The 22712-nt window shown below is 36.4% G+C and overlaps 1 pseudogene; it reads left to right on the forward strand.

Annotated features, from left to right (window-relative positions):
• The first annotated feature begins 1938 nt into the window (after positions 1 to 1938).
• Positions 1939 to 21994, forward strand: LOC144368524 (taurine up-regulated 1 protein pseudogene; annotated as a pseudogene).
• Positions 21995 to 22712: the final 718 nt, after the last annotated feature.

Genomic DNA, 22712 nt, shown 5'->3' on the forward strand with positions numbered 1-22712 from the left:
CCAGAGGCCTGGCCCCTCCCCATGCATAGGGGACCTACACATGGGCTTGGCAGTGCATGGTACAGTTGTCCCTGATGGCCTGGGCCTCACCCATCAGAAGGCAGCTGATGTGCTCTAGAGCTTTCTCTTCTCCTGGTCTATGTCCTCAGCAGTCACTGGAAAGGCCATTTCTGGAGGTGGTGGCAGCCTCAGAGGATCCCTTTGGCAGTGTGGCAGCATAGAAAATTTTCATTTCTGTAGCCTACTGGTGTTCCCCATGGATGAGGACATTTCCTCAGCAATGGCTGTCCCGGCCTGTCTTCTACCACCTTCTCACACTGGGTCTTCTTCAGGGGAATTTCTGCAGTTGAAGAGCATCCCAGGGGCAGCCTCTATATGGATAAACCTGAAGCACTCCTCTTCAGGACTAGAAGACCTTGAGGAGAGATGTAGGAGCTACTGATGGTATTTCTCTTGGGCAGGAACTCATCCAGGAGGCCTGGGAGATCTCAGCTCTGTCTTGGTATCTCTGGGTGTGGAGGTTTCCATGCGAAGCCCCAGGCCTGGACACAAAGGAAGGCAGGGAGCTGTGGGTCACCAAGGGCCTAAAAGCAGATTGTACTCCTCTAATAACATGGGGGTTCCCCTCTGATGTTCTCTATCTGTGGGGTCTTCCAATTGCTCAGCCACTCCTTGGCCACTGTCTTCAGGGGCTCTGGGCACAATCTTCCCTGGACAGGGGTCTTGAGTACACCATGATGCTGCAAGCTGACAAGGAGCAACTTCCTGCTCCTGTGCTATAGAAGTGTTGCTGAATCAGTGGGGTGAACTGGAGGAAATGTGGAAAGGTGCAGCAGGCAGCAACATCTTCTTCAGGAGAACAGGCATGTGGAGGATGCAGGTCATGTCTATGTCTCCCAGAAAAGATGGAAGAGTCCATAGGACCTGGGACAAGCACCTAGGGGGCACATTTCCCAACTGCTCATGAGCAGTTGCAGGATGCCTGCAAGATAACCTGATAATGCTCCCAAAGCCCCTGGCAATCCAGAGCGATCAATAGTGGAGGGAAGCGGACATAGGCGACCTCTATGAGCAGTGGTCTCATGTGGGACCCTTCGAGCAGTTCTCTGCCTCCCAGGCTGGGGACAGGGGTGAGGAACAAAGCTTGTCCTGGAAACTACCCATGGAAGCATTTAGAGAAGGTGGGGTGCAGGAATTGCAGAAAAGGGCACAAAGGTTCATTCTTCTGCTTGTGAAGGTGGCTTCAGGCTAAAAGGCAATGTCAGACCTATAGCCAGGGCTCAGCTTTGGAGGGTATGAGTAGAGAACCTCCAGGCGCGTGCAGAAAACCATCGACCTGGGCACGAGGCAGGGTCGTGCCAGGGAGGGGCGTGCATTTGCAACGTCCTTTGTACATGCACCAGATGCAGGAGGGACAGGCGCGAGAACTGAGTGCCCCTTGTCCGTGTGGGTCTTGGGTAGACTGGGGAGTGCTGGCACTGGGGCTTGGGATCCAGATCCTGCTGATTCACCAGCTGACCCAGTGAGGTTTCCTGATCATGTGGAAAGGGTGGAAGATGTTAGGTTTAAGGGTCAGCAGCCACAGCAATGGCGGGGATCCCTCTCCTAGGGCTGGTGCAACGCCCCCGCCCATTCCCTGAGGTGGCCAGGATGGCTGCACAGATGGTCTGGTCAGATGGTGGCCAGAGGGCTGAGCAGTTTCTGGTTGGCAGGTAGAAGGCGGCCCTGGGGGCGCGGAGCAGGTGGGGTCTAGGGTGTACTCGCGGGTGTTGGACAGGCGGTACCTGCACGTCCAATACAGGGTCAGGCTGCCGGCGTTTCCTCTGGGTGCTCTATATTGGGCAAGGTGGGCCCTGGTACAGGGCCCCAATATGAGCACCATGCATGCCACCAAGGGTGGAGCAGGGCAGAGGAGCAGAGCCACCCCCAGTTCTCGGAATGGGGAAGAAAGACTGGGGGTGGGAGGGTAGGCAGTGCACTAGCACAGGAATGGTGCTGCAGGTGTGCTGCCAGTGAGCGAGTGTGGATGGTGTCACCAGAATCTCTCTCTCTGCACCTGGGCAGGACACTCTGTCCTCTCCTGTAGCAGTGAAGGTGTGAACTGGTATTTGTGTCAACCTTGCTCTGGTGAGAATGGGCAGTGTTAGATTTGACATCTAGGATCTCTTGTAATGGCAGGGATCCCTCCTCCCATGTCATGGACCTAGAGCTGTCAGACAGCTGTCTACTGTCCTGCTTGGGCCTGGCCATAGGTCACAGGACTGAGGATAACAGAAAACTTTGTCAAAGCAGACAAGCATTAGGAAAATTCCAAACTCCCAAGAAAGTTAATTATAATACCTTACAAGAACTCTTGTTCAAGATTTCTTGTTACCAGGCCCATTGTGAGAGGTCATCACCAAAAACAGGGCACACCCACTTTTTGACCATCAGGACCCACACAGATTTTCTGAAGTTTCTACAAAGAGCAACAAACCACTTACTGGAGTGTGGAAATTTGAGGTAAGATGAAAGGGACCCAAATTCCTATAAAATCCTGGGCTCTGTAATGGCTATCCTGCTCTCTCATGATAAGGTCCCTTGAGTGCCTATCCTGTGTCCCTATCCTATTTCTAATTAACTTCCACCTATTACTTTATGAAACACACTTAAAATCCTTTCTATGGGATTGCCAAGAACTGGCCCTGTCAACCCTAAAGTTACTTGGGCTCTGTGGGTCTTCAAGAGTTAAGGGGCATAATTAAAAGACAATAGCAATGCTGGGCATAGTGGCACACATCTGTAATCCCAGTGACTTGAGACTCTGATACAGGAGGCTCTCAAATTCAGAGCCAACCTCAGCAACTTACTGAGGCCCTGAGCAACTCAGTAAGACCCTGTCTCTAAATAAAATATAAAACAGGCTGGGGCTATGGCTCAGTGGCTAATCACTCCTGGGTTGGGTTCAATCCCTGGTACAAAAAAAAAAAAAAGACAAGACTAAGGCAACAATTAGAGGGCATATGAATTTGTATTTCTTTAAGTTTCTATGTTTTACTTAAGTTTAAAGAAAATTGCTATGAATGATAGGAGGAAGTTTATTTTCTCCTAATATGAATTTCTATGAAGCATAGAAATTTTTCAGGTGTCAGTGAGCACTGTATACTCTCTCTCAGCATTATTTTACTGCTGTCTTTTCAATGGTCATAGCTTCTTTGATCTTTTTTTGTTTGTTTCATTTCATTTTGTTCAGAAGATGTTTCAAATAAACTATATATGGTTTAAAATCTGGATATCATAAAACTATATTTTCTCAATTACAATTTAGTGAATCTACATATTAGTAACAGAAGAACTGAAAATTAAAACAAAACATGGCAATTAAAGAATATAAATTAACCAGTATTTCCATGTTTCGTTTTAATTTTCCAGTTCTTCTGTTATTAGTGTGTAGATTCATTGAATTGTAATTGAGAAAAGATAGTTTTTATTAGATAATGCTGTTTTTGTTGTTGTTTTGAACTGTGAGGATGGGAATTCTTTTCTTACTTAATTCACTAAAATTTCTTGTCAACTGGATTAGACCCAAGGATAGACAGAGGCAGTCCAGTTAAAAAAAAAAAAAGTCAAACTAAAAGAAAGCAAAAGAAGCAAAACTTCCGTAAGCTATACAACAAGCATTATTCTTTGGAGTTTATGAAATACAAAACTCAGGTTTAGAAACGTGACTTTTTTTTTTTTTTTTTTTTTAGCACCTTGCACAAAGCGACATAAACACCAAATGGCAGAAAGGATGTTAGGGTCAAGATGTTAGTTGAGGACTAGCTAATATTCCATTAAACAGCACTGAAATAATTTTCACATTAATTACTTTTAATTTATATGCTCTATCTAAACTGTGATACTGGCAGAAGTATGGAGATAAGGTTACCTTACAGATGGATTTGTCTATCTATCCACATATCTATTCTCCCACTCATGCATCTCATATATTCTATAATACTATTACTAGGTATGGAGGACACTGCGAATTTTCCAGCTGTTAGCATGGATGTTTTAGGACTAAATATCCAGTTACTATAGATGTATAGGCTGTCTTTTTATATTTCTATTTCTTTCAACTATAAGGGTGCTTTTAGTAAGAGATATATACATGCACTTGCTTACTCTTCATGTGAGCCCAAGTCTGAGTTCCTTCTCCTGAATAACATTTTGTTTAGGTTTTATGACAAACTTAAATAGCAACAGAAGAGGAGAAAAGCAGTGACCTAGTATCATAATTTTAGTTTTTAAATTTTTTTTCAGGCACTTTCCACATGGTATTAAACATCAGATTTGCTGTTGGATCAAGAAACTATTGAGATAAATAACATATCAACATCTAAATTACAATCATAGCAAGTTGTTTCACAAACAACCATATTGTTATATGGTCTTGAATCCCAAGATAAATACCACTTATTAAAGAAAAATATTTTGAAAAAAATCCCAATACAAAGAAACACACACACACACACACACACACACACACACACATGCATATGTATATGGTAAATGGAAAATAAATCAAAGTTAAACATATTTTAAAAATATATCAGTACATATTATGTCTGTACTGAGACAGGGAATCAAAATCCTTAAATGCAGATGAAAATATAAAGGTTTAGGAAATCAGAAATAATATTGGAGGTGAGCAACAGTTGGTCTAAGGGTTGATTGGTTGAGCAAGATGAAGAGTAAAGCATTGATAGTAAATAATTTGAATTGCACATGAAGAAATTGCATTGATAACCATCAATTGAAAGAGAGGGGATTAAAATTATGTGTGAGATTCATATGGCAAAATGGTTCTTGTTTTTCTTTATGCTTTTCTTGGCAAAGTTTATTGTGAGTTTTTCTAGTTATGAAGCAAAATTTCCTTTCTCCATCATACTTTAAGTGACATTATTTAAAAATTATGTGACTTATTATGTCAAAAACCAATATATTCAAGTAGAAATTGGTCTTTCTGGGCTGATTTTTCCATATTTTATAATTATACTAATTTAAATAATTGTACTTGAGAAAAAAATGGGGCTAGGGATGTAGCTCAGAGGTAAAGCACTTGCTTAGCATGTGTGAGGCTCTGAGTTCAATCCCCAGTATCACCAAAAAAAAAAAAATAAAATAAAATAAAAAATAAAAAAGGCTATTACAGTAAGATCCCACGTACTGGGAAACTTATAAATACCATAAATATCTCTGTTACAGTTCTAAAAGCTGAGAAGTCCATTCTAAAGTATCGGTAAATACAGTGAGTTGAGGGTGAGTTGTTGAAGGTTCACTTCTCATAAACTGCACCTTCAAGGTTTCCTTGAAGAGTGTACCCTCACATGGTGAAAGGAACAAGATGGCTCTCTGAAACCTCTCTGGAAGGGCACAGTCCCATTTATGATGGCTCTGTGATATGATCTGATCATTTCTCAATACCATCTTAATACTCCTTAGGAAATAGGACTTTGAAACTTGAATTTAGGGAATGAATGCACATTGGGACCACAGTACTAGTGTTTCATTGAATGCTTGCCATGTGCCAGTCTCTCCTGGCATTGCCCACAGTGTATGTGAGGTGCAGGCTGGTACATCTCAATAAAGTACCTAACACCACGGATATCAGTTTTACATCAATTAAAGGGAAATAATTCAATCCTCAGTAATATGTTATAGGTTGATCCATTAGCAATAGTTTAAAACTCAAATAATTGACAATGATCACTCAAGGTAAAAGAAGTATCAAGATCCGGGAAGTATTTAATTCAAATATGTTTAATTTTCTCAGTATAAAAATATATGAACATATATATGCACACATATAGTATATAAACATGAGAAATTATTAATTTTTCCAATTTACTTACAATAACATAAAGTACTCTGAAAAAAACTTGCCTCTCAATTGAGGCTTTAAATAGTAAACAAAACTTAAGTAAAAATTAAAACCCTTCTTACTCTAACTAAATTAGCATCCTACCTTGGTTCACCAGACCAAACAACTTCCCACAGTGGAAATAAATGGAGCTTAAGGTACAGAATTCGACTAGTACTGCAATACTACTAATAATATAAATTATAATACCAGTAATTGTATTAATGAGAGAAATAATCACCTTCATAAACCTCTGACAATCTGAGGTATGGGTACATAATAATAGTAGTCAATATTTAGACAGTACTAAGCATGGCTTTTACATTTACAACCTATATTTTTAGATGTTTTTAGAACTGTATCTAAGGAAAAATTAAAATTCACTTTTGAAATGAGGAAACTGCATTGAAAATTTTTGTTTTATATTAATCAAAGCAAGATGACTAGTAAATGGAGACAGAAACTCACATCCTAGTGAGTAACATTTCAAACAATCCTTAAGATATAAAACTCCCCAGCCTTAAAGGTTTCCACTTTTCCACTGACATTTTCTAGTAGATTGTACGGTACATGAATAGTTCCAACCTCTGAGCAATATTTGATTGTCAAGGACTACTGTAGTGTCATGCCTCATATTCAAATTTCCTGTGATGCACTGCTTCCCCAGTTTGAAATTTCCTCTACAAGTTATTTTTCATAAGTTTTTAATATTATTTTATGTGACTAAGAGCTAGATTCTGTTTTACAATGTAGCAATTGCGTTTACATATGTTTGTATGAAAATTTATATATCTAAAACATTTTTACCAGTAATTCAGGGCATATTTCTCTCAATTTGTGGAGCTAATGATAGAATTTGCTAGTATTAAATTTGGATCACTATAAATTGATGAAAGAAGTAGAATTGATAGTAATCTCAGGAGAAAGAAATCTTATACATTCAGTTAGCCTAATAATGCTAAAGACATGAATTAAACCCTTTTGAAAACTGGGGTTAAAAAGGATTCTGTGAACTAAGGACAGTTAAAATTCATATCAATCCAAAGGACATTTCTAGAGTGGCACATTTTTAAAAGTATGTATAGAGATTTAAAACCAAATGCAATAATCACCAAGGGCTGTCTTGGTTTTAGAAGCACATCATGACAATTAGTTTCGGATTACCTTTTGAAATAATTACTTAACCGGCAAACTTGAATTGCAATAGCTAAATGTAGTATATCTTGCTGTCAGTAAAATTATTTTTTTAAAGTTTCTCTTAATATTCTCTTTTAAAAAATGGAGAAATGTGAATTTATCATAATGAGTGAGGTGATTTTAATTAGTTGAGCAAGCATAATAAAATAAACCTAGTCACTGAAATTGCAGACATCAATCTAAAGCTAATAAATAAAATATACTTAAAATATTTATACATATTAGTGTCAGATAATGCATTAAAGTTCAGAGGTGAAATGGTTAGATTATGAGAGCATTAACCTAGTAAGTGAATTAGTTCTCCAGTAGATCAACCGGGTGGTAACTGTAGGCAGGTGGGGTATGGCTGGAGGAGGTGGGTCACTACCACATACTTTCAGGATTGACTTTTTATTACTGGTAAACAGAACTCACTCTTTCTCTTCCTTCTTGCCATGTACTGAGCTGTTTTCCTTCATCATACCCCTCCACCATGATGTTCTATGGCATCTTAGGCCCAGAGCCATTGAGTTGGCCATCTATGGATTGCAGAACTGAAACCATTACTACCAAATAAACTTTTTCTCCTGTAAGTTGTACTTGTCAGATATTTTTATTACAGAGAGGCAAAAGCTCACTAAAACAACCTATAATCCCAGCTAAAGCAGGAGGATCACAAGTTCAAGGCCAGCCTGGGCAATCTAGTGAGATTGTCTCAAAATGGAAAAAAAAATTATAATAAGAAAACTAGAGAAGTCGCTCAGTGATAAAGTGCCCCTGTTTCAATACCTAGTATGAAAAAAGAATAAGCAGCATCTAGGTTCATCGTAATCTAAATTTTGAAAACCAAAGATCAAGAGGAAATTCTTAAAAGCCACTAGAACAATAGAAGGTATTACCTCTAGGTGAATAAAGAAGTTGAATGATCACTGAGAAGGAAAACAAGAAATAGAAAGATATTTTCAAAGTTCTGAAAGAAAAGAGATACATCATCCAGAACTCAATATTCAGAAAAAATATCAGCAGAAATGAAGGTAACATAAAGATGATTTTAAACAGAATAAAATGAAGAAAATCATTCTGTGGTACAGTAGCAAAAGCTAAAGGAAGTTATTAAGGATGCAGAAAATGAAATGTGGATCCTCAGGAATGAACAGCAAGCACTAAAGTGGTAAATATATGAGAATATTTTTATAAAACGGTGATTTTTCTCTTAATTTATTTAAAATACATATTACTGTTTGAAACAAAATTATAACACTGCCTTGGTGGTATGGAATGTACATAGATACATTCAACCAGTCTCTACTCTGGAAACAAGGACCAGGCAAATGAATTTTACATGAGATACAGTATTAATGCTGTCTTGAATGATAAATTGTTAGAAAAAATTAAATGAACAATTAAACCTACATTTCCAGAAATTTTGACTTTTATGTGTCAATTCACTCTAAAAGCTATGACAGGAGACTTTTGAGAAGTACAGATAAATAGAGAAGGCTATGGAATATGGGAACCTTAGATCTGTTTAAATATTGAAACACTTTGTGGATGCTACCTTTAACTTTGAACTTCCCTTCTCTGAACATTTCCCATAATACCTTTCTCCTTAATGAATTTAGATGGCTATTTGAGATTGAATGAAGAACCATTTATTGATTATAGGAGATCCCAGGTTTATCTCATAGAGTGCAGTGACGTGTGTGAGGAGAGTCTGGCATATTTATCTCTCAATTAAACATGCTGGCAAAGAGCCAGTCAGAAACCTTCCCAGGGTAATTGATATTTACAATCTTGCATTTATCTTGAAACATATACAGAACCTTTAAAGCAATCTCAGGGATCAAGGACTTTTTCATAACTTTCTACTTTTGTGTTTTTATTAAGAACTGGCAAAAGCTACAGTTACTTAAAAAACAAATAAATAAAAAGACATCTAACCATGAGAATCCAAGCAGCCAAGTGAGGTTCATCCACCAGTTTTGGTAACTGACACTGTGACAAAGGAATATTCAGACTCTGACAAGAAAAGGTGGTCAAGAATACTGAATCAAGATGGAAAATATCACTTTCTTTTTAAAAGTTCTTGACTCATATAATCTTGTGAGGCAGAATGACATGGAATGGAGAAGGAGAATGGTTGCCTAAAATTACCAAGTTTATAGTAATAATCAGCGAATTTCAGAAGGCATTAATCTGTGGACATACACTTAAGCAACAAATATTATCCCATTTACTCTTCAAAGCAATGAATGGACAAGATACAGCTATTACCATTTGGAGTTGGCAAGTATGGACAGCCTTCCAGAGTGTGGCCAATGGTGGAAAGGAGACCCCATATATGCCTGCCTCAAAAGCCAGTGTCTGCAAGCCATGTGCTCATCAATGATGCCAAAACACTGGGCACATTTTCAAAAGCAGTATTCTGGCCCCTTTCTTCACTGGAGGTAAAAATGATTACTCCTTGTATCAGTTCCCTAGGGCTGCCTAACAAAGTACAACAAACCAGGAGACCTCAAACAACAGAAATGTATTCTCTCACTCTATTCTGGAAGCAAAAAGTCCAAAATCAAGGTGTCAGCAGAGGCTAGTTGCCTTTCTAGGCTCTAGAGAGGAATCCTTCCTTGCCTCTCTCTAGTTCCCAGTGGCTTCTGGCTATCTTGGGTGTCCCTTGGCTTGAAGCTCTATAATGCCAATGTCTGGCTCCTTCTTCACATGGTCTTCCTTTCTCTGTCTTCCTGTATGTCCTCTCTTCTAATGAGGATGCCAGTCACAGTATGCATGACCTAGCCTAATCCAGCATGACTGCATCCTACAAGGTTACATTCAGAGGTTCCAGGTGAATGTGAACTTGGGGACACAACATTCATCTCACAAAACCCTTAATAAATGCACTGTTCTTTCAAAATGTGTTTATACTTTTTGTAGAAACTGTTAAATCTTGCATTGCATTAGCATTTTGTGGATTTCAAATGGTTTGATCTGTCATCTCTCTTTTGTTAAATGTTATGCATAATATTGGCATGTGTTAGCAATCTGAGTTTGGGGTGATTAAACCAAAATTTTAAATAATCTGCCCAAGTGCAAAATTCAGTTAAGTGACAAATTGAGTACCTACGATGTATGACTTCAACTCAGGTTACTTTCTCAGATGCACCACTCTGTCATAAGAGTTTCTTTATCCATTAAAGCTGTGATATGATCATATTTTGTAAGGGCACTCTTTCAGGTACAAAGATATTGAAAATTGACTACCTGAATGCATTTAGTTTGCAACACAGAAAAAAAAAAACTTTCATGAAACTCTTATATTTCTTAAGCAGACCATATATACTTGTGTGCATAGTGTATGTGCATATGCATAGGTATGTATCAAATCTGTGAAGTAACATTTGAATATGCCATACTCACACACACACACACACACACACACATACACAACTTTTGTAACTACAGGGTTGAAACTTAAACCGTTATCTGTCCTCTCAATAATGTCACTATCATGAAAGGAAAAAAAGAGTCATGAAATGGACACTCTGATTTTAGCAGCTGAGCTTCACTCCAAAAGTCTAAGAATGTGAATGAGTTTGGACATAATTCAAGCTGCTGATTTAAGTATAGCAAATGTTCTTCATCAACTTCTATCTTGTTTATAAAGGTATAAAGAAAGTGTTAATATCCTACACCCCAATAAACCTAAGCTTGGCAAGCTAACACTACACTAAATATTTTAGATGACAGGCTGATCCCATCTAAGAATTGCCTACCTTGTAAAGAGCAGTCAATGGGCCATCCCTACAAGTCGTCTAGCCCCCTTACCACTGATTGACACCTGCCCCAGGGCCCTTGCTTGTACCCACTATTGCCACCCTTTTCAGTCCCACTCTGCAAATAAGTTATGTGATAAAATAAAATCCACTATAGAGTAACCTCCTTCTTAATATAAAGAAATAAGCAAAAATTATTCCAAATGAATAAGAAATGGCAAAGTCTTCAGATGCTTATACAAACAAGAAAGATCACAGTGAACGTTGCACACTGGCACATTCACATTACACCAGGACTCAAGTGCCAGAATTGGTGACATTCTAAAACGGTGACTTGTTTCTGGTAACATTCTCAATAAAGAAAGCGCAATCATCCCTGAATTTACAAGGCAACTGCAGTCCTAGAAATCTGGTGTACAATAAATCTCAGAAACAACCTAATTGAACTTAATAAAAATATGAACACTTTATTACATGTCAGATAGAGTGATATAGCTTCAGATATTTTAAGTTCTTCTGTGACCTGCATGAATGTGTGCCAGGGAATTTTAAACTTGTACAGAATATGATTTCCCAATAAGTGGAAAAACCAACCCCCAATGAAATTCTAAAACATGCTCTAGGATTATCAAAATGCTCAAAATTATCAAAATGCTAAAAGAAGTCACAAACAGTATTCCTTCTAGGGAAAAACAAATAATTTTGCAAATTCCAAAATTAGGAATAAGATGTCTGTGTAAATTCTGACCGTTTCCAGGACTAAGATGCATATAGCATTTGTGGGGTCTATCAGCATGGTGTTTACTGCTTATTTTCAATGTTCAGGGCCAATGCCATACTGGTTGTGAATTTTGTTTAGCACACCCCTCTTTACAATGATGCAAAATAATTATAAACATTAGGAACCAAAAAACATTCATCCTGTCATAGAAAAATAGCCAGAAAGAATTTTGTCAGTAGCTACTGATGATTGCTACATTGTTCCCTAATTAAATTTTATATTTCTCAAATTTTCTGTACTGTAATTTTTTGTTTTTTTCTTTATAATGGAGAATACAATAACAACAAAAATCTTTTGATGCTGTAAAGTGTTTCTTTCCAATATCAGATTTTATACATTTTAGTGCAATAATTTCTTTTATATAAACATCATTTTCAAATCTCTTTGTCTGTCTCTGTCTTGCATACAAACACATGCACAAACATAAACACCTACACACACACACACACACACACACACACACACACACAAACTCAAACATGCATACACACAGACTATTTTTACTTGATTCTCATGACCCAAGTTTGGATTTAACCTCTTCATTAATTGATTTTCATAGTTGTTATTTACATATTGAAACTTTTGCTTTGACTCTATAATTCATTTTCATTTCTTCATTGTATCATCATATCATTACCATTTGCAGTGTTACACTTCACTGAAATGAATGATTTCACGCATTTTTTAATGGTAGGGAGATACATAAACACTGGAGAGTAGAAAAAAGAATTCTTTTGAATTTTGCTATTTTCATTCTTTAAATATGTAATACTTCTCAGTTTTTCAGAGATACTACCAGCATGTAAAATAAAAATTTTTCTTAATCCTTTGTAAATTCCTTTTTTTAAATTTTTTTATTGGTTGTTCAAAACATTACAAAGCTCTTGACATATTTCATACATTAGATTCAAGTGTGTTATGAACTCCCATTTTTACCCCAAATACAGATTGCAGAATCACATCGGTTACTTATTTGACAAAGTGCATTTCTATTTTTCCCATGAGAAATTTGGAAATACATATTAAAACATATATTCACTTAAATTATCCTTGTGTGATAGCAAGGAAAATAAAACAACTTAAAATAAGGACACATCCTATTCTTTAAAAAAAAAGGTGGCATAATTTGCATTACTTGGGAGATAAATGTAGAACATCCTTGCTCTTTCAAATGAAAGATGGCAGATGAAGAAAGGAAAACATAAACCAGAAAAGTTAAAGCTGCTGCCACTTCTCCTCAACTGCCTTGGAATTTCACTTTATTAAGCAGATTAAATAATGAATTTTAATTTAGACTTCAGTGGCCATAAATGTGACTAGGGAATGCCAAATTTGAAAGAGTGAGCAAATGTTTTTGAAAGGGCAAAGAAGAGCTTGGCTTGAGACCATATGCCCACAAGGTGACTCATGCTTTCAACACCCATCACAGGAAGTATATTCAGGACTCAGACTGTGATGTGACAAGCAAGATACAGGGCACTACACCCAGCATTATGCTTGAGTCTGATTAATTTTAAATTTCAAAGTAATCTAAGCATTTATGCTAAAAACTGAGTTTTATTTAATACTTGATCATTTAAATTGTATCTTTACATATTCTTGATATTACAATGAATTTTCCTTTATGTTATGAAATTATATTTTGTTTCAAAGCTAACAGGAAGAGTACTATTTGAAATAAAATTGTAAATGTTTGAATACTGGTATAATATTGATTTCTAGAATACAAGCTCGAGAGGGCAAGACTTTTTTGTTTGTTTTAAAACATTTCTCACACCAGGTGAATATCTAGCAAATACTAAACAGGAAATATTATGAATTAATAAAGCAAGAGATCCTACTGGTTTATTTTTATTTTTCTTAATGAGATAACATTTATCTTAAATTTTTCTTAGTTCCCTTTATTTGCTTTCTGTGTGTACAGTAATTATTTTAATTTTACTGTGTGTCACAAAGCATACATTTTTCAGTAATTGCCCCCCCCTTTTGCATTTTAGTATTTCTGTACTTTATTCTAATATATTTATGCCCTTTTTATTCAGCATAACATAATGGTAAGTGGTGCATCTTCATGTAACTAAGCATGGGAGAACTGAATTCAAATCCAATCTCCACTGCTTAATAGTTTTATGACCTTAAGCAAGTTACATAATTGTTTCCTGCTTCAGTATCCCTGTTTTGAATGAAACAATAATTTTAACTCATATTATTTTCAAGAATTAAAGAAATCAAAATTAGCAAATTATGAAAACCATGGATAGCACGTAATAAATACTCAATGTTGTTAAGTAATATTATGCTTTACTAAAACATTTATTTGTATATATTAATCTCCATTTCTTCGGTATATTTTTTAAAATTTTTTCTTGTCTTTTGTGCTGTCAGTTTTCAAAATTTTCATTATCAATGATCCATAATTTATAATGGTTCAAATAAAAAATACTACTTAATCTCTTTAAAACCTAAATTCCCCATCAATAAAATGGGGATCATAACACTATTTGCTTCAATATTTGCTTAAGTATTCAATACTAAGATGTAGAATTTAATATGACTAATACACTTCCTTCAGTAAATTTTACCTATCATAATTATTATTGTTGTTTTTAAAGTTAATGTTTGCTAAAAATGGAGCTTAGATGTATGAATAAGGGCTGGGGATGTGGCTCAAGCGGTAATGCGCTTGCCTTGCACGCGTGCTGGGTTCAATCCTCAGCACCATAAAAAAATAAAATAAACATGTTGTGTTCAACAAAAACTGAAAAATAAATATTAAAAAAATCTCTCTCTCTCTCTCTCTACAAAAAAGGATGTATGAATAAAAGGGTAATAGTTCACTTCAAATACTCAAAAACAATTTTACTTGTTTTTAACTTCACTATTATCTAAAAACATTCTCTCCTATAATAAGCCATGGTTAAACTCCAAGTAGTATTCTTTAACTAATACTCTTCAATTTGTTTTCTTTTCTTGGCATTCCCTCTGTATATTACCCTATATTTATCTAAATTAAATCTCATCCTGTATTTCTATATCCCCCATTTCTCACTTTTCTTCACTCCAAAACTTGTGATGTTAGAGCTCTCTCATAATCCAGCCTGACTTACTTAATTGTAACATTGTCTTTCTATATTTTCAATGATTTATTTGTGTAGTTTATATTATCAGTAGTACCAATGGTAATGATAAAAACAAAGTGCTGATGAATGTGTGCCTTATAGACTACACATTTTAGCTTACTTTTTTTTTTTAATTGCTCAGAGCCCCAAGGTCTGGGAAATGGGACAAAGAATGGAAGTAATTATTCTTTTTCTTATTTAAATTTTTCTTGAATGAAATCATAGAGAACAGATTTAACTCCTTTTCCCCTTCCATCATATTTGCACCTTTGAATATTTAATTCATTTCTATTCAGGTGGACTTGTAAACTTGGTCATGGGGAGATTATATATAAATATATAATATTTGAATATTTGTTTTATATGTTGAATAAAAGAATAAAATATTACCATATATATAATTTTATGCCTTTTCATGTATCACTGGTATTTATATTTATCAATCTGTTTAAGAAGTTGAATCTTGCTTTATGACTTTATTCATTTAAATGCTATCTTTTAAAAATAATTTTAAAATTAATCGTATTTTAAATTGACAAAGACAAATTATATAAATTTTTACATTATGCAACATAATATTTTGAAATATACATACATTGTAGCATAGCAAAATCCAGATAATTAACATACACATTACCTCACAAACTAATTATCAATGTAGTGATTTTGGGGAAGGGTTGATCAAAGGCTACAAAATTTTGTTTCAAGAAAATAAATTCAACAATATTTTAGTGCTGTGTAAATTGCAATACAATCCATTGTGTGTTTGAAATTCCCTGAGAATAGATTTCAATGGCAGTCTTCTGCAATCTTGAATACCCTCTTTAAGTTCTTAGGTGGGAGTGATTTGGACCAGAGTTCAGCACTCAAATACTTGGGACATCATAGCTAACCGTTTCTGTTCTTTGGTCTTCAGTAATATTAATAGAATTATGAAGATGACAATTTTCATAATATATGATTACATATGTTAGTAAAATGTTGCATTAAAACAAAGAATAGCAGTATGTTATAAATTAGTAGTTATTGAATTCAATCTGAAAAATTTTTCCCTGATACAAAATATTTTGTTGATGTTTTTTTGTGCTTAGTTTTACTTCTTGTCCCTTTTCCTGTCTTCAACTCACTTTCTTCCTCTTTCATCTTTCATTCTTTCTTAATGTGGCTATGTATGCATTTGAAATAATATAAATTATAAAGTATTTCTCAAATGAATGTACTTCATAGTTTCAAAAGAACATTTTATACTTTTGATCAAATTCAGATGTTAATTTCATATAAATGTATCACATTGAAGCTGACCTTCAATTTAAAAATCAATTGCAACATTTAAAAATTGTATAAGATGAAAATTGTGCTTATAGATTAATTCTGAGAAGGAAATATTGCTATCAACATATTTAAGTAAGCATATTTTATATATTTTTGTCTTAATATGTTTTTTAATGAAAAAGTATTGTTTATGTTAAAAAGAGCTAAAGTATGTTATAATATGTAAATAAATTAATGCAGTTTTATTATTATTTGATAAACTTTAAAACTGCACTGATCCCCAAAAAAGGAAATGTTTTCCTTATTTACTGCTTAGAGTATGTGTGTGATTTTATACAAATGCATTTTTTCCAATTACTGTTCAAGTAATTCTGTTTGTTTTCAGTAGACACTGTGCTCTACCATAAAGCTAAAATTACTTTCCTTTCTGATATTTGACAATATCATACATTAATCACTTCCATATATAGAGTGTTTACTATAAATACTTTGTTAATCCTGATCTTGTGTGTTTACTATTACTCTTATTTTCCAGATGAAGAAACTAGAATATAGCACAGCTTGCCAGTGTGGCTCAGAATTCAAATTCAGATTCACAAGCAGCAGCCACTTTGTCCTTATCTGATGTGATTTGATCCCTATGATAATATCAATAATGCAACCTTTGCAAATTTTTTTCTTCCAGAACATAGAAATGTTATCATTCATATGAAATATATATTAACAACTTTTAGAGATTTTCCATCAGATGACATTTTATGGACATAAAATATATGTTTCTAGAATTGAACCCCTGGTACCTAAATATATAAATAATAATAAACATGGTTTGATTTAGGTGATGGAGATTTAGCCCAGGTGTGTTTTACCACTGAGCTACATACCTGGCCCTTTTAAATTTTTATTTTGAGACAGAGAGTTGCTGAATTGCTTAGGACCTCACTAACTTGCTGAGGCTGGCCTCGAACTTGCAATCCTCCTGCCTCAGCTTCCTAAATTGCTGGGGATTAGAGGTGTACCACCACAACCTGCCTATTTAATTTCATAAATGAAAATGTTTATAAAGCATATGCTGTATAGTCTAAATTTTTCCAGTTAAATCTATATGTATAATATCAATCTTTGAAGAGACCTGAGTTAAACCAGATTAAAACGTTGATCTAAAATACTGAATCAAAAGTCTTCTATTTGGGACTCCAGATATATAGCTTCACTTAGGGTAAAAGTTGAATTTCCCCAAAGACAGGATTCTCATGTATCCCACCTTAAAGAAGAATAGGATACACCTTAACTGAAGAATATCTTAGTCAAAGTTACTAGTCCCTCATTATGTCCCCTGCATATAGCCCACACTTGTCACTTGTTGCTAACCTTTCTTAGGTCCTAACCTGATTACCATTTCTCTCTCATGACAATCAATTAAACAAGCTGACCAGAAGACACTTTACAGGGTGACACCCCCTGTAACAGTAGTGACATGATTCAGTGGTACTTGAGTAAATCCAAGATTTTTTCCCATATTATACAACTCTCTTTAGTTTCAGTGCATGTTTTTTCCCCTCCTTCTTCTAAGAGATGATGCAATATAAAAGAGAAATTACTTTTATTATTATTATCATGTTTCCATCAAAGGTTAGCACAAAAATGGTGAAAAAGAAACTGATAGATGTGACAAGATTCTCAACAAGATATTTTTTTGCCTTTTGTCATTATTCTGTATGTTCTTTGAATTAAAACAACCTTATAAAACTCTTTCCATTTTTTTCCTTTCCACTTACATTTTCTTCCCAAAGAAGAAAGGTGATGTTTAAAAATTTATATTTTGCCTTCTTACTTGAATATATGTTATGGATTTAGATATGGCTTTGCCTCTAGGGAGGCTTCTCACAATTGCCAAAGCATGTGATCTTGATCAAGTGTGTTTGTCCATCATTATCTCAGGATTGGTCAGGTGGGATCTTTTCCAGCATTAGAAAGTTGCTATTGCCTGGGGGTAGTTTTCACTCATCACAAGATATCTGTAGGATTAAACATTGTTCCTAGAATCCAAGGTGACTCAGAACAGAGGAGATTAATGCATATTGGAAGCAGAAGTGCCAATTCTTTAATCTCATATTTAGCCACCCACTGGAAATCTGCAGGCAAAAGTGAAGTGTAAGTGCTTGTTAAAATTTAATTTCATATAATTTAAATTCATTAGATAATTTTTAACATATATTAACACCAAGTTAAATGTGTAATATTTTATGTTATTGTTCTGATAATGAAGATAAATTTGATAAATCTGATTTATTTAGCATAACATTTATTTTTAGGAGGTACTCAAATTATATTTTATTTACATAAGATTTAAATATCTGTACTTTCAAGGTTGTAATATTATTTAAAAGTGTGATACAAGGTAGTAGGGGACATATATTTAATAATTAAAATTATAATCATATGCAGATGTATTTTCTTAGCATTATAAGTGATATAAAGCTATTGCATGGCAATATTACTTCTCACTTACTCAAAGAAAATTTTGGTTAAGAAACTTACAGAATAAGCAAAGAGAGTGATCCATGTGAAGTGGGAGTCATCCAGAGAGTACTGGGCCTGTGTCTTTCCAAATGGAAAGATTGTATATTTGGTCTGGGAGTCTCTCTCCTCATGTATTATGTATTGGGGTGGTTACTGTGGTTTTGGGGCCATGATGTAGTGAGTCTACTCTGGTTTGGCCACATTGGAAAATCTGCATCAGTAGTGTGTTTATACAGGTTCACCATGTTGAAGACTTTACATTTATATGGAGGTGAAATCTATGCACGTTAAAGTCATGATAAAAATTAAAGTGAATTAAGTTCCCTCAAATGATGATGCTTTAGTACTCTTTGCATGTTTTGAAAGTGGAATGGTTAAGCTGGTTACACCCAGTTTATCTAGTTTAAGAAAGTAGTTTCTGAGCATGAAGGGGGCCAGGTTATGGGTGGGGTTTCTGTCACCCAAAGGGGAGTGATTTTACATTGTTCAAACTGAGATGATCACTATTTTTTTCTCCATATGCTCATGTCTATGTGTTGTGCTTGCTTATTTTAATTAAGGTATTATGATGTGGAAAAAACTGCATTATAGAGATGAAAATAAGTGAGGATAATGCATATATATATATATATATATATATATATATATATATATATTTAGAAATAGAAGCCTGTTTTTGAGATCGAAATACAGGACAAAACAGAAACCCCGTTTTTGACATAGGAATTTGTCAGAAAAAAAGAAGATATATTGAATCTCAAAAGAGAAGTGTCCATGAACATTAACAATGCAGGAAGCCTTTTAATCCATGAACCTTAAAATGCAAAACAAGCAATTCATGAGAAACCCAAACCTCCTCATTGGCCCATGCCCTTTCCTGCAAAAAGTAATATGACAGGAGGGAAAATTAGAAAGCACTTGTAAAACTGCTGACTGATCACATAACTCCACCTCTAGACCAGCCCCTGGCTATTATCTATAATAGCTCCTCATTGGCCCATGCTGACTGATCACATAACTCCACCTCTAGACCAGCCCCTAGCTATTATCTATAAAACCTCCTCATTGGCCCATGCCCTTTCCTGCAAAAAGTAATATGACAGGAGGGAAAATTAGAAAGCACTTGTAAAACTGCTGACTGATCACATAACTCCACCTCTAGACCAGCTCCTAGCTATTATCTATAAATATTAACACCTTAGAATAAAGAGTTGCTTTCTCTCCTACAGTAAATGGCCCATATTCTCCCTTGAATGTGTATTCCTTGATTTACTCCAATGTTTCTCACTCTCTAGATGGCTCACCTTCTCCACTTAATGTGTATTTCTTCTTTTTCCCCCAAAGTCATCACTCTTTGAGATAAACTGCATTCTTCTTTGATTGTATGTCTGCTTGCCTGAATAAATTTTTGTGTCTGATTCAGAGACAGTTTCCAAAGAAAAATTTCACCAGAAAAGAGGCTTAGGAGACTCTATTTTAGACAATTATAACAGGAGTCAAAACTGCTGAAGGAAAACATTATTAATCACTGGGATTAACAAGTACATTGTTTGAGAAAACATTGTGGATTTGGGTAAGATTGGTTGACAGGATTAGGCAATTTGTGATTACTAATTACCATTATTACAAGTGTTCTCCTTCCTTCTCACAAAGACTGAGATACAGACCCTGTCTTTCTTGATGGTTAAATGTCAACAGGATAGATTCTAGCTTCTTGAAAAATAAAGTCCTGGATTAAAACAACTTCAAGGGTTTGGGGTAGCTCAATGGAAAAGGACTTTGCTAGCTTGTGAGGGCTCTCCTTTAGAATAGAGTGAATTCATGCAAGTAGAAGCTGCTAAAACACGCTGATTCTGTTCTGCATTGGCAAGGTCTTCTAAGCCAGAATATTCAAAGCACAGTTCAGCCCTTCAACATTACATTGCGGCAGAGCAGACCGGAGGAGCCATCTTGTCTCATTGGCGGGGAGTCAGGCCCCTAACTCGAAGAAGCCCTGGCGCGCCCTCCCCCCCTCCCCGGTCTGGTAGGGCGAAGGAGCAGGCGCGCGGTCGATCGAGCGGTCGGTTGGCGGCTCTTTCTCCTGCTCTGGCATCCAGCTCTTGGGGCGCAGGCCCGGCTGCTGCGGCGCGCGCCCGGTGGCCGTTGGAGCTCGCGCCCTGTCTTTCTTCTTGTAAGCAGAACTCGGGCGGCGGCCTATGCGTTTGCGATTCGACGAGGAGTCGTCGGGGTGGTCAGTGGCGGTGGGCAACTCCTCCGCCCGGCTCCCGGGGAGGCGGCGGCAGCGGCGGGATTTGGCGAGGCCGGGGAGGCAGGGGTGGCCGGGGCTGGCCTGGAGGCCTGGCGCCACCCTTCAGGGCCTGCAAGAATCCAGATGGGGGGACAGGAGGGAGCTGGAGGATGGTTGGTGGTGGGCTTTCTACTTTGCCTTTTCCTCCTCATGCCGCCATAGTGAGATGCGGGATCTCTGGCAGCAGCTCCGGGGTGGGGATAGGAGCCCTGGAGTAGAAGAGCTGGGTTTGCTTCCGGGCCTGTCCACCAGCTGGCTGAGTGACCTTAGGCAAATCACTCTGTAATTTGTCTCCCCTCAGTTTCCTCCTCTGCCTGTCGTTGTATGTGGGGTTGAAAGCGCTTTGTAAACTATAAGGCGTTGGTATACGTAAAAGATGAATATTGTAATGTTGTTTGAGTTGTAAGAAAACAACAATTACCCATTTGTAGGAGTTTGAACCTGGGAACCTTAGATTGGAGTTGGAGATCCCTAAAACTACCAGATACTGTATGCAGAAAATTTGTGGGAACATGCATTTGTAAGGAATGATAATCCACAGCTGGCAAGTTTTCAGAGGGTCCTGTGACCCAGAAGAGTTAAAGTCGATTCCTGTATGCAACTTCCTTTATGCCACAGGGAGGAAACTGAGGCCTAGATGTCGTTTGGGATCCTTTACTACCAATTTGAAGCCCCCCATTTGAGTCCCTGGGATATGTGAGCTGTTTCTATGCATAATGGATATTGGGGGTAATAAGCCCTGCTGGCTTCTGTTCTGAATCCTTTCTTTTCACCATGGGGTGCCTGAAGGATGGCTGATGTATATGGTACATGGTACAATGGCACCCAATGTAAAGCAGCTACAATTAAGGGTGGATGTGTTCTGTAATATCAAGCATATTTAATCTTTGGCCCAGAAGTTTTGTTTTTTGCTGTTTATACTGGTGTCTACCTTTCTTTCTTTGATCATTTTGCTATGTTTCACTTGCTCCTATTTTGTGTCCCTAGTTTGTGTGTTTGGTAGTGAATAGGCTTATTTTTAAATGGTGCTGCCATGCCCAGCTAATTAATGGTGCACATGGATTTTTAGCAAGCAGGCTCACTGGAACAGGCATGGAATTCCTGAAGATGTTTTGGGTTTTTTCTTTATTTGAAGGCTAACATGCTCTGAAAAGTTCTGTTAAAACTCCTGCTGAACCTCAAAAATCAGATTTGGTAGCGATTTGAAACTTTTCTGGCCTGCCATGTATTCTATTGGTTATAAGTGTGATAACGAGGCAGCCAAAATGCCATTTTTTGTTTCTTTGTTAATTGTCAGCTGCTTTTATCAAATTCCAGTCTGTTATCCAGCAAACACTAAAAATGTTTGAACAGTTGGATTTCAAACATTTTAACTTTGTGGAGTGGTGCTTACCAAGTGGTACAGCTCTAAGCAAGTGAACATGAACACTTTTAAGTATAGTTTGTCTGGTTAGATGTTAGCCAGTTCTGCTGTTTCATTCAAATGTCTGGAAAAAAAAAATCAGTTGACTGTTCCTTTACTTAAAGGGCAGAGACAAATGATTCACTCCCAGAAAAAATGACTTTTTTTGAAGAAAACTGTGTTGGTCTTTAGCTCTTTTGTAATTAAGTCTGGATGTACCTCAAAAGAATCTTTAGACTGTGGTGATAAGAGGCTTTCCTCTAGAGAAAGGAGGAGAAAAACAACTGGAACTCAAAGCTTGAAATTCTGTAACAAAACATGAGATGTCCAGGATTGGAGGTTGAAAAGGTTTTACTAATCAAAAGGGATAAAGAAGGACACTACATACTGCTCAAGGGAACCATACACCAACAAGACATAACAATCATAAATATATATGCCCCAAAGAACGGTGCTCTTGTGTTCATCAAGCAAACTCTTCTCAAGTTTAAGAGTCTAATA

The sequence above is a fragment of the Ictidomys tridecemlineatus genome, chromosome 2 (genome assembly GCF_052094955.1).
Source record: "Ictidomys tridecemlineatus isolate mIctTri1 chromosome 2, mIctTri1.hap1, whole genome shotgun sequence".
In the NCBI taxonomy this organism is placed as follows: domain Eukaryota; kingdom Metazoa; phylum Chordata; class Mammalia; order Rodentia; family Sciuridae; genus Ictidomys; species Ictidomys tridecemlineatus.